The 17,279-nt window shown below is 43.5% G+C and overlaps 1 protein-coding gene and 2 pseudogenes across 51 annotated transcripts in view; 1 reads left to right on the forward strand and 2 right to left on the reverse strand.

Annotated features, from left to right (window-relative positions):
• Window positions 1–17,279, reverse strand: part of LOC100894160 (leucine-rich repeat-containing protein 37A2) — a 75,254-nt gene that overhangs the window by 38,800 nt on the left and 19,175 nt on the right. For 10 of the 50 annotated variants that reach the window (XR_013535474.1, XR_013535473.1, XM_078372705.1 and 7 more), the window contains exons 2-9: window positions 11,306–11,380; window positions 10,452–10,747; window positions 8,902–9,092; window positions 7,800–7,878; window positions 5,890–5,981; window positions 3,141–3,260; window positions 2,676–2,797; window positions 2,255–2,389 (exon numbers count right to left, since the gene is read on the reverse strand). The gene's annotated coding sequence lies outside the window, so the exon portion shown is untranslated. The remainder of the gene's footprint in view (window positions 1–2,254; window positions 2,390–2,675; window positions 2,798–3,140; window positions 3,261–5,889; window positions 5,982–7,799; window positions 7,879–8,901; window positions 9,093–10,451; window positions 10,748–11,305; window positions 11,381–17,279) is intronic. The other 40 variants (XR_013535475.1, XM_078372714.1, XM_078372707.1 and 37 more) reach the window with 14 other exon arrangements.
• Window positions 9,087–10,707, forward strand: LOC100410333 (Y-box-binding protein 3-like; annotated as a pseudogene).
• On the reverse strand, window positions 14,648–15,670 carry LOC100410694 (serine/arginine-rich splicing factor 10 pseudogene; annotated as a pseudogene). The gene has a single exon (XR_013535480.1). The product of XR_013535480.1 is annotated as a serine/arginine-rich splicing factor 10 pseudogene (transcript).

The following is a 17,279-nucleotide window of genomic DNA, read 5'->3' on the forward strand; positions in this document are numbered from 1 at the left end:
TGTGTTTAAAAAAATATATGTCTTGTTTTACAAATAAATTTTTCTTTTTCTTTTTTTTGAGACGGAGTTTCACTCTTGTTACCCAGGCTGGAGTGCAATGGCGCCATCTCAGCTCACCGCAACCTCCCCCTCCTGGGTTCAGGCAATTCTCCTGCCTCAGCCTCCGGAGTAGCTGGGATTACAGGCACGCGCCACCATGCCCAGCTAATTTTTTGTATCTTTAGTAGAGACGGGGTTTCACCATTTTGACCAGGATGGTCTCGATCTCATAACCTCGTGATCCACCCGCCTTGGCCTCCCAAAGTGCTGGGATTACAGGCTGGAGCCACTGCGCCGGGCCTACAAACAAATTTTTCATTATTATTTGCCTCCAGTTTTTGCTGTTTAAAAAGCATACTGGGTTCATGCCTGTAATCTCAGGACTTTGTGAGGCTGAGGAGGGAGGATTGCTTGAGCCCAGGAGTTCCAGATCATCCTGGGCAACATAGTGAAACCTTGTCTCTACAAAAAAATAAAAAGATTATCCAGGCATAGTGGTGTGTGCTCATAGTCCCAGCTACTTGTCAGGCTGAGGTGGAAGGATTGCTTGAGCCCAGGAGGGCAAGGCTGCAGTTAGCTATAATTTTACCACTTGCCTGGGCAACAGAGCAAAACCCTCTGTCAAAACAAACAAAAAAAAGGTGTCCTGGTTTTCCCTCATCAATGAAATAATCAGCTCTTTAGCCCAGTTTTCCAGGTTGCATGCTGTCATGTTATAATCCCAGCTGCTCGAGAGACTAAGGCAGAATTGCTTGAACCTGCAAGGCAGAGGTTGTAGTGAACCGAGATTGTGCTGTTGCACTCCAGCCTGGACGACAGAGCAAGACTGTCTCAAAAACTAAAAAGAGGCCGGGCGCGGTGGCTCAAGCCTGTAATCCCAGCACTTTGGGAGGCCGAGGCGGGTGGATCACGAGGTCAACAGATCGAGACCATCTTGGTCAACATGGTGAAACCCCGTCTCTACTAAAATTACAAAAAATTATCTGGGCACGGTAGTGCATGCCTGTAATCCCAGCTGCTCAGGAGGCTGAGGCAGGAGAATTGCCTGAACCCAGGAGGCGGAGGTTGCGGTGAGCCGAGATCGCGCCATTGCACTCCAGCCTGGGTAACAAGAGCGAAACTCCGTCTCAAAAAAAAAGAAAAAAGAAATTATGGGAAGCATTGTACCTCTACATCTGGTCATGCAGGAGAGCTTATCGTATAAGGGCATCTTCAAGGAGAAGTATGTTAATGTTGACTAATTCTTCAAATTTTGGAAATGGATTTTCACAGTTTGAATGCCAGAGTCTGATCAATTTAAGTGTGTTGAAAGGAACACAGGGACAGGTATAGTGGCTTATGCCTGTAATCCCAGCAATTTGGGAGGTTCTGGCTGGAGGACTGTTTGAGGCCAGGTGTTCAAGACCAGCCTGGGCAACATAGCAAGACCCTCTCCATTTTTTAAAAAAGAAAAAATTAATTAAAAAAAGAGAAACCAAGAAGACAGGGCTTGAAATAGTATTTTCAGTTATTAAAATCTTTACTTTTTAATTTATACTTCTACAAATTCTATTCATTGATGAAACGTGGGAGAGATGCCCAATAAATATATTTTAATGAAGTTTTCATTACTATGCATTAACCTATTCTTTTGGGGAGATAGAAAGATTTGATTAGCTTTAAACTTCCTTTCTAGTGTCAAAAGAACTCTGCAAACAATACAAAGAATACTCTGATTAAGAGTAATTCATAGGGCATAAACCACAGTGTTTTTTTTGAGACGGAGTTTTGCTCTTGTTACCCAGGCTGGAGTGCAATGGCATGATCTCGGCTCACCACAACTTCCACCTCCTGGGTTCAGGCCTCCTGCCTCAGCCTCCCGAGTAGCTGGGATTACAGGCAGGCGCCACAGTGCCCAGCTAATTTTTTGTATTTTTAGGAGAGACGGGGTTTCACCATGTTGACCAGGATGGTCTCAATCTCTTGACCTTGTGATCCACCTGCCTCGGCCTCCCAAAGTGCTGGGATTACAGGCGTGAGCCACCACGCCCGGCCTAAACCACAGTCTTTGTAAGAGCTCAGAATAGAGAAGATAATTAGGACTGAAATCGAGATGTCTTTTTGATGTAGTTTGTCCCAGTGGTTAATTTTAAGTGTTGGGTTGAATTGAATGGAGGTGACTGCTTTAGGAGAGGGCCAGAAGACTAGATGTGCTTTTCTCTCCAATTTGAAATACCTCCTCTATTTGAGGACTCCCAGGAGCAACTGTTCAGGCACACAAGGTGGGGCCATTTCATAGTGGCTAGCAAATCTGTTTGAATCCCAGAATTTTTCATGGTAAGCATCAGGGACTTTAAAGTACAATTATAACCTGCAGAGAGAAGGGAGGGGGAAGAGATAGATAATGTGTTTAAGAAAGGATAGGTAAATGGCTACTCACCTACTTTGGGTGATCCAAAATTATTAGCAATTTTTGTTTCTAAGGAGATTTTAGGCAGTGTGCTGTGGCTTATGCCTGTAATCTCAGCACTTTGGGAGGCTGAGGCAGGAAGAGCGCCTAAGCCCGGGAGTTTGAGACCAGCCTAGACAACATAGATGTCATCTCTATCTCCCCCTACACCCTCCAAGAAAAATTAGTTGGGCATGGTGGTCCATGCCTGTGGTCCCAGTTACTCAAGAGGTTTGAGGTAGGAGGATTGTTGAGCCCAGAAGGTTGAGGCTGCAGTCAGCCTTGATCGTACCACTGCACTTCAGCCTGGGTAACAGAGTGAGATCCTGTCTGGGAAAAAAAAAACAAAACTTTGAGCTTCTTGAAAAGAGGAATTAGGTTTTATCCATATTTTTCCTCCATCTCTATGGTAACAAGTATATATAGTAAGTACTCAATAACTCATAAATCTATTCATTTAAAAATTCAAGGGAAACTTAAAGCTCATTTGAAGGGTTTTTTTTCTTTTAAATTGTTAAAAAACAGATAACATAGCTGAGTGCAGTGGCTAGCACCTGTAATCCCAGCACTTTGGGAAGCTGAGGCCAAGAGTTGAGACGAGCCTGGGCAATATAGCAAGACCCCATCTCTACCAAAAAAATTTTTTTAACTGCCTGGGCTTGGTGGCACACACCTGTAGTCCCAGCTACTAGGGAGGCTGAGGTGGGAGGATCACTTGAGTCCAAGAGTTGAAGGATGCAGTGAGCTGTGTACTCTATTGCACTCCAGACTAGGTGACAGAGCGAGACAGTCTCTGTTAAAAAAAAAAAAAATTACCCTTTCCAAAACACATAACATAAAATTTAGCATCTTAACCATTTTTAAGTGTACAGTTCTGTATGTTAAGCATATTCACATTGTTGGTGCAAAGTCCATCTGTTTTAAATGATTAGTGTCTTTTCTCCAAAAAAAAATGGAGCCTTATTCTGTTTCCGACATTAAGAATTGAGTTTGTTTCATAATTGGCTGTTTATTTCCTACTGTCAGATTCAACAGTGTGCAGGTATTGTGCTGGTTTATCTCACATATCTCTTTCTGTAGTACTCATATAATTTAACCTAGAATATATCCACACTTATGGCATATTGAGGCTATTTATGACAGACTTCTTTAACTGTACTAAACCTTTGGTATAAATAATCACTCAAGAAAGCCCTGTCACTCTGGTGTAAACAGTAATGCCTCCTTGGTATTTTATAGACGAGGCATCGCATGTAATTTCTGGGCTTATGCTTTTGTAAGTTCTTTGCATTGACTAGTTTACTGTCAACTTTCCTTTTTATTTGAGTTTAGGTCTCTTAACATATCTAACATGCAACCACCGACTGAAATTTGAAGCCAGGTCTTTTTGGGATTTTTTTGTCAAAGGTTTAAAAATTATTTTGACCCATGCAAGGCTTTTGCCAACAAAAGTTACAGTCCTTCGGGCTCAAGTGCCAATATCTTGTCACTGAATAGATTGGAGAATAGGGCATGCATACTCTGAAATGAAGTCTGTGGCAGGATATAAAATTGTACTTTGGAACTGGGTGCAGTGGCTCACGCCTGTAATCCCAGTACTTTGGGAAGCCAAGGCAGGCGGATCAAAAGGTCAAGAAATTGAGACTATCCTAGCCAACATGGTGAAACCAAATCTCTACTAAAAGTACAAAAATTAGCTGGGCATGGTGGTGCATGCATGTAATCCCAACTACTCGGGAGGCCGAGGCAGGAGATTCGCTTGAACCTGGGAGGCAGAGGTTGCAGTGAACCGAGATTATGCCACTGCACTTGAGCCTGGGCAACAGAGCAAGACTGTATCAAAATAAATAAATAAAATAAAATAAAATTATGGTTTATAAACTGAGTTTACTTTTATACTCATATTTTCTTATCACATTTTGTTCTCCCTTAGTATTGTGTGTGGCAAATAAGTGATTGTTAGTATTAAAAAATAAAAGATCTGAAAAAAAGATAATGTTGACAAGAAGGAAACAACACAAAAGCAGCACTACTGATGAGAAATATGAACAATTTATTATAGAAGCAGAGGATGTGTTTAATTTAGAATAAAGCAAGAGTGAAAGATAGTTGTCTTTTGTAGCATTTGAACTGGATTAAGTTATGGAAATTGTTTCATAACCTTTTGGCAGTTAGGTAATAGAATGTAGTTAAAAATTTTTATTTTTCTGTGAAATACAGTTAGTCATAGGTGTAGCCCAGAAGTGGTGCCTGAACTTTCTAGGTTACATTGTTTAAGAGCTATTTGATGATTTGGCTGATTCTTTGATCACAGACAAAATTTAGCTCCTGGGGAAAATGAATGGGGTCTAATATTTCCTGTCTAGAAGGTTCAATCAGTACATTTAGTCAACCAACAAATATTTACTGACCAAACATTACCTTCTAGTTATACTAGCTGTAAATACCGTAAGACATGATAAGACATGGCTCCTGACCTTCAGGCTTACTTTCTGTTCCCTTAAGTCTTGCTTTTTTTAACTGCTGTAAACCTGTGAAGTTTCCTTGAAGCCAAGGATGATGTTTTCTACTTCTGTGTACTCCTTTCATGCTTAAATTAAGTATCTGTTCAGTCTAAATATTGAATTAAAAATTGTTTCAACTTCCTTGTGAGTAGGAAGTTTCACTAATTTTTTTGTAAAAGTACTTGGTGCAGGGTACAATGGCATTTTGTTAACATTTGGAAATGTAAGATCTCGGTTTGAGTTTGGCACTACTATCTCCTATAAGTAAAGGAACAAGGTACCATTACCTTGTTCTCAGCAATAAATGGCAATTAAAATCTCAGCTGCTTATCTTCTTAAAGAGTAGTTATGAACTCACATTATACAAGCTGTAAATATGCCATCTATGCTTGTTTATTAACACCTATTTGTAGTACATAGTTATTTTAACTGAATTAGAGATAATCCATCCTTAGGACTTCCAAGATTAACAGCAGGAGTCGTCAATATGCTTTATATGTGATAGATGCTGGATTTCAGGATCTGTGCTTTTGATGTTATATGTGTTTTAGGGCCCCTAAATCCCTAATTTTGGTGTCTGTTTCACTAATTCTGAGCTCACTAGTCATCTCTACTTGTGAGTCTAACTTCTGAAAAATCTAACATCTAGAAAGAGCCTCAGTCACTCAAAAGCGGTGTTGGGACGACTGAATAACAACCCCGAATTTTAAAAGTTGGATCCCCACTGTTGTTCCTTACCCCACATAGATTCCAGATTAATGAGAGGTTTAAATGTAAAAAATGAAATTATAAAATTATTAGAATGAACAACGGTAGAATTCTCTTAAAAATAATATCTGAATAAGAAAAGCTTTTCTAAGCTTAACTCACAACTTAGAAGCCATTAAGTAAAGGATAAGGCCAGGCACAGTGGCTTACACCTGTAATCCCAGGACTTTGGAAGCCAAGGTGGGAGGATCGCTTGAGGCCAGGAGTTCAAGATCAGCTTGGGCAACAACAAGACCCCATCTCTACAAAAAAATTAAAAAATAGATTAGCTTGGCATGATGGCATGTACCTATATTACTAGCTATTTGAAGGCTGAAGCAGGAGGATCATTTGGCTCCAGGCGTTTGAAGTTGCAGTGAACTGTGATCTTACCACTGTACTCCAGCCTGGTCAACAGAGCAAGCCTGTCTCACAAAAGGAAAGGATACATTTGTCTATTTTTCATCATCAACAAAGTCAACAAACCTCCTGGGGAAAATATCTCTAATATCTCACTTTAGGCAAAGAACAGCTTTCCTTTAGGTATTTATCGGGTTGAGAAAGACCAGAGCAAGCTTGGTAAAATTATGGGGAAAGAGATACTTATATCATAGCCATGAGAATAAAAATCAGGGAAAACCACTACTGAGAACAACTTGGATTACTCAAAAGTTAAAATTGATGTATCCTTGAATCCAGCAAATTTTTTTTTTTTTTTTGAGACGGTCTTGCTTTGTTGCCCAGGCTAGAATACAGTGGCATAATCACAGCTCACTGCAGCCTTGATCTCATGGGCTAAAGTGATCCTCCTGCCTTAGACTCATGAGTAGTGAGGACTACAGGCACACGCCACCATGCGTGGCTAAGTTTTAAGAAATATTTTGTAGCGACAAAACCTGAACCCTATGTTGCCCAGGCTGGTTTCAAACTCCTAGGCTCATGCGACCCTCCCACCTTGGAATCCCACAGTGCTGAGATTACAGGTATGATCCATCATGCCTTGCCTTGTAACTTGTGTTACTATTCAAAAAATATAATAATTTTAGAAAAGGCCCAAAGAAGGGAAGACTGAAAGCAGAGTAGGGTTGGGGGTATTTCTTTGGTTTTATTTATGTATACCTCCTTCCCAGTCTTGTTTCAGTTAGGAAATAAATGGTGAATACAGTAGGGTGAGTCCTATGTTACATAAGTCTCAACTATGTTTAGACTACATTTTATGACTAAAAAAAAATTAGACATTTTTTTAAAATCTTTTTTTTTTTTTTTTTTTTGAGATGGAGTCTCGCTGGCTCTGTCTCCTTGGCCTGGAATGCAGTGGCTTGACCTCAGCTCACCGAAACTTCTACCTCCTGGGTTCAAGCAATTCTCCTGCCTCAGCCTCCTGAGTAGCTGGAATTACAGGCGTGCATCACCACACTCAGCTAATTCTTGTATTTTTAGTAGTGACAGGTTTTTGCCATGTTGGCCAGGCTGGTCTTGAACTCTTGACCTCAGGTGATCCACCCACCTGAGCCTCCCAAAGTGCTGGGATTACAATGGTGTGAGCCACTGTGCCCAGCCCCTATTTTTACTTTTATACAGTATTTTTACTACACCTTTTCCATGTTTACATACACAAATACTTGCCATGGTGTTACAATTACCTTCAGTATTAAGTATAGTAACATACAGTACAGATTTGTAGCCTAGGAGTCACAGGCCATACCATATAGCCTAGGTGTGCTGTAGGCTATACCATCTAGGTTTGTGTAAGTAAATGCTATGATGTTAGCACAATGATGAAATCACCTAATGACACACTTCTCAAGCTCCTCCTCACATGGCAAGCAATGCATGACTGCATATAAAAGCTCTTAAATAGGGATTATGTTTCTAAATTAATCTCCAAAAGAATACAGTCATTATTTACTATATATGGAATTTTTTTTTTTTTTTTTAAAAAGGAGCAAAAGTCTTTCATTTCAGTGGGAACTTAATTTGGGGCTAGGGTGTTTTATTTAACTTTCTTCCCAAAGTTGCAAAGTGTTTTGAAGTTTTTCCCTGTAAAATACTTATTTTAATTCAATTTAAATAAAACCCACCTTGGGAGGCCGAGGCTGGTGGATCACGAGGTCAGCAGATCGGGACCATCCTGGTCAACATGGTGAAACCCCGTCTCTACTAAAAATACAAAAAATTAGCTGGGCACGGTGGTGCGTGCCTGTAATCCCAGCTACTCGGGAGGCTGAGGCAGGAGAATTGCCTGAACCCAGGAGGCGGAGGTTGCGGTGAGCCGAGATTGCGCCATTGCACTCCAGCCTGGGTAACAAGAGCGAAACTCCGTCTAAAAAAAAAAAAAAAAAAAACCCACCAAGGAAACTTCAAGCTTTAAGAAGTCTAGCTTCTGGCCGGGCTCGGTGGCTCACGCCTATAATCCCAGCACTTTGGGAGGCCGAGGCGGGTGGATCACGAGGTCAAGAGATCGAGACCATCCTGGTCAACAACGTGAAACCCCGTCTCTACTAAATATACAAATATTAGCTGGGCATGGTGGTGTGTGCCTGTAGTCCCAGCTACTCGGGAGGCTAAGGCAGGAGAATTGCTCGAACCCAGAAGGCGGAGGTTGTGGTGAGCCACGATCATGCCATTGCACTCCAGTCTGGGTAACAACAGCAAAACTCTGTCTCAAAAAAAAGAAGTCTAGCTTCCTGTGAAATGTGAGAGGAAGTCAGCACTGATTTCAGAAATACAATTATAATAGGTCTATCCCAAATGAGGTGATTCTTGGAATCCCTTCAGTTTTCTTTTTCACTCCGATTCCTTCCATTTTCAATTTAATTTAATTTTTTTGAGATGGATTTTCCCTCTTGTTGCAGTCCAGGCAGGGAGTGCAATGGCGTGATCTTGGCTCACTGCAACCTCCGCCTCCCGGGTTCAAGTGATTGTGCTGCCTCAGCCTCCTGAGAAGGTGGGATTACAGGCATGTACCACCACGCCTGGCTAATTTTGTACTTTTAGTAGAGACAGAGTCTCACCAAGCTCGTCAGGCTGGTCTTGAACTCCTGATCTCAGTGAGCCGCCCACCTCGGCCTCCCAAAGTTCGGGGATTACAGGTGTGAGCCACCGGTCCCAACCCCACTTCAATTTTAAAACCATCACTATGCACCATATGCCTATGCTAGGCACTGAAATAAGATGAAGCACCTTCGGCAGTAAGATCCAGCGAGGAGCCCAAGAGCGAGCGCGCAGCCTGAAGCTCAAGTTGCCTCCGTCGCGAGAGCCCACCTCGGCCGCCGCCACCTGTGCCGCGAGATCTGCCCCGCCTCCCCGAGAGCGAGCCCCAGCCTCTGCGACCACCAGCCACGCTAATCGCTGACCAACCACTACCGAGGCGCCTGAGGAGAGCGGAGAAGGAGGCATGAGCGAGGCGGGCGAGGCCACCACCACCACCACCACCACCCTCCCACAGGCTCTGGTGGAGGGGGCCACCGCGGCTCCCCAGGACCCCGCGCTTAAGAGCCCTGCGGGCAGCGGTGTGCCCCAGGCTGTGGCCACAGGTGTCGGCCGCCCTCGTTGCAGGAAACCCGTGGAGATGCAACCCCCTCAGCCATGGGCACCGTGGCCGCCACCTCTTTAGCCACCGCCGCCGGCAGCGAAGATGCAGAGAAAAAAGTTCTCACCACCAAAGTCCTTGGCAATGTCAGATGGTTCAACATCATAAATGGATACGGATTTATAAATCGAAATGTCACCAAAGAAGATGTATTTGTACATTAGACTGCCATCAAGAAGAATAACCCACGGAAATATCTGCGCAGTGTAGGAGATGGAGAAACTGTAGAGTTTGATGTGGCTGAAGGAGAGAAGGGTGCAGAAGCAGCCAGTGTGACTGGCCCAGATGGAGGGCCAGTGGAAGGGAGTCCTTACGCTGCTGTTCGGCACTGTTACAGACGTGCCAACTACGGAAGGCGCTGTGGCCCTCCCCAAAATTACACTGGGGAGGAGGAAGGGAGCAGCGGCAGTGAAAGATCTGACTCCCCCTCCCTGCCACTGACAGGCAGTTCTCGTGGGCCCAGAATCAGCTGCACCGCCCCCAGTATCGCCCTCAGTACCGGCAGCGGTGGTTCCCGCCTTACCACGTGGGACAGACCTTTGACCGTTGCTCACGGGTCTGACCCCATCCCAACAGAATACAGGCTGATGAGTGTCCGACCTACCTTCTGCGGGAGGACTAAGCTCGTTCAGAAAAAACCGGACCGCAAGTTAGAAGAAAATCCTTAAGTTCAGGCTTTATTGAGAGGCGGACCAGCCGGGAAGGAGAGGAAAATGGCCGCGCCGCTCAGAGGTGCAGGGTTCTTTTATAGGGGGCTGAAGGGCTGAGGGAGTGGGGAGCTGAGAGAGCCGAGGTGGTGGGCAACGTTTGGTCAGTTTGAACCGCGCGGCGGGAAGCCGGGGAGAGCTGATGAGGCAGAAGCTGGGCGGCGGGAAGCTGCAGAGTGCTGATGAGGCAGAAGCCGGGCGGCGGGAAGCTGGGGAGTGCTGATGAGGCAGAAGCCGGGCGGGAGGTGGCTGCGGCGGCGGGAAGGCTAGGGCGGTATGTAGAGTGAGAGATAAGGGAGCCTCTTTGTGGGGGGAGGGAAAGAGAGCTTTCAAGGTAGGGGCAGAGTTTTCCAAACAGTGAGATTGGAGAGATGAAGGATGGCATCCCAGAGGAAGCACAACTTAAGGGACCGGTTCATCGAAATCCAACTTACCGCCCAAGGTAGTAGCAGGGGACCTCCTCGCCCATGACCTGCCCCAGCAGTTGGAGAGGCTGAAGATAAAGAGAATCAGCAAGCCTTCAGTGTTCCAAACCAGCCGTCTGTTCGTTGTAAATACCGGCGTCCCTACAATTACTGGCGTCGCCCACGTCCTACTAAAGCTCCTTCACAAGATGGCAAAGAGGCCAAGGCGGGTGAGGCACCAACTAAGAACCCTGCTCCAGCCACCAAGCAGAGCAGTGCTGAGTAACACCAGGCTCCCCAGACACCTTCACCATCGGCAGGGTGACCTAAAGAATTAATGACGATTCAGAAATAAAGGAAAAAGCAGGCCACGAACTTACCAACACCAAAGAAGCATCTAAGCAATAAAGTGGAAGACTAACGAAGATTTGGACATTGCAATGTTTACTGTTCTTCTTTTTTTTTGAGACGGAGTTTCGCTCTTGTTACCCAGGCTGAAGTGCAATGGCTAGATCTCGGCTCACCGCAACCTTCGACTCCTGGGTTCAGGCAATTCTCCTGCCTCAGCCTCCTGAGTAGCTGGGATTACAGGCATGCGCCACTGTGCCCAGCTAATTTTTTAACTTGCTACCTTCAACATGTATCAATAAGAGCCAAAAAGATATTTTTTCATCAAAATTCTAATGTGTTTCTAGATTTTTTTGGACTGATTTCCCAACGTATTAAATATCAGATTATATCTCAAACTCTATTTGGCATGCAAGAAAACAACTCTAAACTGTACTACTGGTTATTAATAAGTTTAACTTCATTCACATCAAGTATCACACGAATGCTACCTAACTAACTGGCTAAGACCTGAAATTAAGCACTGATTATCTTACCGATTCTATAGGCTTGTCAAGTGACGTTTGTTCAATTTCCAAGTGTCCTTCCTCATACTGATCAAAGTGATTACCCTGAAAAAAGATGATTACAGTTATTTTTCAAAAACAGTAAGTCAAATGTATTAACAGCCTAACCAAACTCAGGGTTATGTTAAACTTTTCTTTATTACTGTTATTATTATTTTTACCTAAAAGGACACTGTAATAATTCTTTTTCAGTAGGCAATCAAAACCACACCACACAGTCGGGCAAGGTGGCTCACACCTGTAATCCCACCACTCTGGGAGGCCAAGGCAGGCAAATCACGAGATCAGAGGTTCGAGACAAGCCCAACCAACATGGTGAAAGCCTGCTTCTACTAAAAATATAAAAATTAGCCAGGCGTGGTGTCACGCGCCTGTAATCCCACCTACTCAGGAGACTGAGTCAGGAGAATCACTTGAACCCGGGAGACTGAGGTTACAGCGAGCTGAAATCGGGCCACTGCACTCTAGCCTGGGTGACAGAGTGAGACTTGGTCCCCTACCCCCAAAAAAGAAAAAAAATTATAAAAATGTATTAGGACTGGGCACAGTGGCTCACGCCTGTAATCCCAGCACTCCGGGAGCCTAAGGTAGAAAGATCACTTGAGCACAAGAGTTCAAGACCAGCATGGGGAATACAGTGAGACCCTGTTTCTACAAAAAAAATTTTTTTTAATTAGCCACACATTGTGGTTGAGCCTGTAGACCCAGCTACTCAGGAGGCTGAGATGGGAGGATCACTTAAGCCCAGGAGGCTGAGGCTGCAGTGAGCCGTGATCAAGCCTCTGCACTCCAAGCCTGGTGACAGAATGAGACCCTATTTGAAACACAACAAAATACAGCTTATTAGGAATCTAGGCCTAGTAATATGAACTTTTATTCTCCTAACAAGTGTTGAAATTGTAAACTAAAACACTATTAACCGTTTGGGACACCAACTCTTTTGGCCTGACTACACTAGGAAGACTACACAATCTTATAAACAAAGAACCATGCTGTTTGCCTTTTTTTTTTTTTTCCCCCTGAGACGGAGTCTTACTCTGTAGCCCAAGCTGGAGTGCAGTGGCACGATCTTGGCTAACCACAACCTCTGCCTCCAGGGCTCAAGTGATTGTTGTGCCTCAGCCTCCCAAGTAGCTGGGACTACAAGCATCCACCAGTCCCAGCTAATTTTTTATATTTTAGTAGAGATGGCGTTTCGTCACATTGCCCAGGGTAGTCTCAAACTCCTGAGCTCAGGCAATCCACCCGCCTTGGCCTCCCGAAGTGCTGGGATCACAGGTGTGAGCCACTACGCCCAGCCTGTTTTACTTTTATAAGCAATATTACATTGAGTCTTTAATAATGAAGTAAATAAGTCATAGTATTTTGAAAAATACTGCTCAATCTGGTAACATTATTTTAAACTAAAACTGCTGACATTAAACTTTATATCAATTGGTACCTCCCAGCTTTTCAAGAAATTAAAAATAAGCTCTTGACAGTTTCCAAAGCAACTATTCCTCAAGATGATCGGCCAAGAGAAATAAACATGCCTGTACAATGTTGTATTTGATCATAATCAAGCAAGGTGTCACCACAACTAAAATAAGTAAAAACAGTTTCAACAAATGATAGTTGCAGACAACTAAGAAGTTCCCTCCAATCATAGTTTTCACAGATCTCCCTGCTTCATTATGAAGGAATACCTCATAATTTGGTTTTAAATCAAAATATCAACTTTCTGGTTCCCTTCTTGTCATAAAGTATAGGGCATGAGGACTTGTGAGTCCTAATGACCTAAATCCACAATGACCTAAATCAAAAGACTAAAGACTCTGGTCTAGCCTAAATGAATTCAGTGTGTGGAATATGACAACTTCAATGTTAACCTAACAAAAAGTTACTCTGCTTTTTCAAGATAAAATTAAAATTCTAATTAAATAAATAAAATTAAATGATGGGGAGCTCTAACATGTAATTTGCCACATTGTATCATAAATACTAGGTTTCTCTCACTAGACTGTGAGTCTTTGAGGACAATAACTGAGTCTTGTTTATCTCTTACAAACCTAATACTTAATATGGCAGCCAAACACTAGGGATCGATTAGGTGCTAAAATGGTGTGGCAGTAATGAACAAGTTCTAGAACAAGATTGCGGTGGTGATGGTCATATAATATTGTTAATGTACTTAATGCCACTGAACTGTATACTTTTAATGGTGTGGCAGTAATGAACAAGTTCTAGAACAAGATTGCGGTGGTGATGGTCATATAATATTGTTAATGTACTTAATGCCACTGAACTGTATACTTTTATTAAGAGAAGGGGGCCTCGCTATGTTGCCCAGGCTGCCTTCAAAGTCCTGGGCTCAAGGAGCGCAGCATCAGCCTCTTGACCAGCTGGAACTACAGGCGCCACACCACTACACGTGGCTTGAACCATATACTTTAAAATAGTTAAAGTGATCAACTTTATGTTACATGTATTTTACCAAAATAAAAATAATAAAAATAAAATTGATTGGCAAAGTCTATCCAAATAAAGAAAGGGCAAATAAAGGAGAAAAATGGAATAGCAAGAGACAAGAGTACATTTTCCAAAGACAACAAAAAAAGGCACTTAAGAGTAGTCATTTCAGAAATGAAAAAAGGCAGTGACCAACAAATGATTTTAAAAATTTAGGCCGGGCACAGTGGCTCACGCTTATAATCCCAGCACTTTGGGAGGCCAAGGCGGATGGATCACGAGGTCAAGAGATCGAGACCATCCTGGTCAACAAGGTGAAACCCCGTCTCTACTAAAAAATACAAAAATTAGCTGGGCATGGTGGTGCGCGCCTGTAATCCCAGCTACTCGGGACGCTGAGGCAGGAGAATTGCTTGAACTCAGAAGGCGGAGGTTGCGGTGAGCCGAGATCACGCCATTGCACTCCAGCCTGGGTACCAAGAGTGAAACTCCGTCTCAAAAAAAAAAAAAAAGGTAGTACACAATTATTGTTCTTAGGGTGAGGGTTTTCTTATTTTTATTTTTTTGGTTGGAGGAACTCTTGTTTGTTAGCCAACCATGATTGCAGTGGCTCAGTCAACTCGCTGCAGTTTTAAAACCCTGGGCTGAAGTGATCCTCCTGCTTCAGCCTCCCAAGTAGCTAGGACTGTAGGACTAGGATGACAGGCACATGCCACAATGCCCGTCTAATTTTTTTTGTTTTAGGGACAAGGTCTCGCTATACTGCCCAGGCTGATGTCCAACTTCCTGGCCTCCAACAGTGCTCCTACTTCAGCCTCCCAAAGTGCTGGCATTACAGGCATGAGCCACTGTGCCTGGTTTATTTATTTATTTATTTATTTTTTGGCTTCTCAACAGCATATCATTTTAATTATAACCATTGCCTGGTACAGGGAAAACTAACAAGGGTTTTTTAAGCATCATTGCAACATTGTATTCCTGATAATTTAAGTAAACCAAACTATGAGTAAATGATACATGCCTAAAAATGACCATGGTTTATACTATCAGTGGCCACTGGACTTAGGACTAGTCCAAGACCTTGATCTAGATTTTGACCTAGACCTAGACTGTGATCTTGACTGAGATTTGGATCTAGGTGGTTCTTTTTTCCTTGATTCCTTTTCATATCTCGAGCCAGACTTATAATGTGTTTTGGAATCTGTTTTAGAGGTGCCTCTAGTTTTGGTGTGAGATGCAGACCTAGAACGTGATTTAGCCTTCATTTCTTTCTTGGGCTGGGACTTGGACCGTGATCTTGAATTGGATTTAGATCTTGAAAAAGATCGATTTCGGTGTTTGAATCTATCATTGTCGGAATGGCTTCTGCTACGCCGTGGTCTTCCAGTCGGTCTACTGCTTCTAGGACTATACAATCTTCTATAGTTGTAATCAAAAGACCGACTTCTTGATCTCCTTCTTTCCTAACTTCGGCTTCTTGAACGTCTGTATCTGTCATAATCATCATAGCGTGAAGAACTGTACACATTCCTCCCTTCCTTGTCTTTCATCTGATTTGGTGTCTTCCGATCCCCCTGGGCAAACTGTATTTCAATCTGCCGTCCACAAATCCACTTTCTGTCCAAATTATGTAAAGCATCTTCAGCATCACGAACATCCTCAAATTGAACATAAGCAAATCCTCTTGGACGGCGAGTGTAGAAATCAAGTGGAACATACACATCAACTATAGGACCATAACGACCAAATTCACGCCGTAAATCTTCAGACCTGGTGTCGTCGGCCACGTTCCTGACGAACAGAGACGTGTTTGGGGGACGCAGGTAGCGAGACATGGCGGCGGCGTGTCTCGGCCGGGCGCACTAACGGGTTCAGCAGACCGTCCGCGACTCCCGCCTGGTTTATTTTTTTATCTTTCACTGTAGAGTGAAAGAATTGCTATTTGGCTGTACATTGGTGTTCTGTAATATGATGAGGTGTGAGTTTATCTCAGTATTTGGATATTTATTATTTATTAATTTAGAAGTACTTTGCAATTAACACCTTTAAAGTAAAAAATTTAAAAGCAGCTATTACTCCTGAAAGTCTATTTTATTCTTGTTATGTCTTATTGAGATGGAGTCTTGGTCTGTCGCCCACTCTAGAGCGCAGTGGCACGCTACCAGCTCACAGCAGACTCTGCCTCCCGGATTCAAGGGATTCTCCTGCCTCAGCCTCCTGAATAGCTGGGATTACAAGCATACCCCACCACACCCATCTAATTTTTATATTTTTAGTAGAGACGAGGTCTCACCATGTTGGACAGGCTGGTCTTGAGCTCCTGACCTCAACTGATCCATCTGCCTCGGCCTCACAAAGTGCTGGGATTATAGGCGTGAGTCATGAGGCCCAGCCTGAAAGTCTGTCTTCAATTAACCTCCAAAACATCTGCTTCTTGGCATTTTAATTTCTACTGTAACACTTAAAATTTTAAGTTACTTTAAAGGTGTTAATTGCAAAGTGCTTCTAAATTAATAAATAATAAATATCCAAATACTGAGATAAACTCACACCTCATCATATTACAGAACACCAATGTACAGCCAAATAGCAATTCTTTCACTCTACAGTGAAAGATAAAAAATAAACCAGGCACAGTGGCTCATGCCTGTAATGCCAGCACTTTGGGAGGCTGAAGTAGGAGCACTGTTGGAGGCCGAAGTAGGAGCACTGTTGGAGGCCAGGAAGTTGGACATCAGCCTGGGCAGTATAGCGAGACCTTGTCCCTAAAACAAAAAAAATTAGACGGGCATCGTGGCGTGTGCCTGTCATCCTAGTCCTACAGTCCTAGCTACTTGGGAGGCTGAAGCAGGAGGATCACTTCAGCCCAGGGTTTTAAAACTGCAGCGAGTTGACTGAGCCACTGCAATCATGGTTGGCTAACAAACAAGAGTTCCTCCAACCAAAAAAATAAAAATAAGAAAACCCTCACCCTAAGAACAATAATTGTGTACCACCTTTTTTTTTTTGAGACGGAGTTTCACTCTTGTTACCCAGGCTGGAGTGCAATGGCGTGATCTCGGCTCACCGCAACCTCCGCCTTCTGAGTTCAAGCAATTCTCCTGCCTCAGCCTCCTGAGTAGCTGGGATTACAGGCACGCGCCACCGTTCCCAGCTAATTTTTGTATTTTTAGTAGAGATGGGGTTTCACCATGTTGACCAGGATGGTCTCGATCTCTTGACCTTGCCATCCGCCTGCCTTGGCCTCCCAAAGTGCTGGGATTACAGGCGTGAGCCACCGCGCCCGGCCCCTTTTTTTAAAGTAATTAAACTTTTAGTCAGTTTGTTTAGAGACAGTCTTTCTCTGTCACACAGGCTGGAGTGCACTGGAGCCACCATAGCTTACTGTAACCTTGAACTCCTGGGCTCGAGCAATCCTCCCACCTCAGCCTCCTAAGTAGCTAGGACAACAGGCATGCACCACACCGGCTGGCTATGTTTTTGATTCTGATTTAGG

This window comes from Callithrix jacchus, chromosome 5, assembly GCF_049354715.1.
Source record: "Callithrix jacchus isolate 240 chromosome 5, calJac240_pri, whole genome shotgun sequence".
Classification (NCBI taxonomy): domain Eukaryota; kingdom Metazoa; phylum Chordata; class Mammalia; order Primates; family Cebidae; genus Callithrix; species Callithrix jacchus.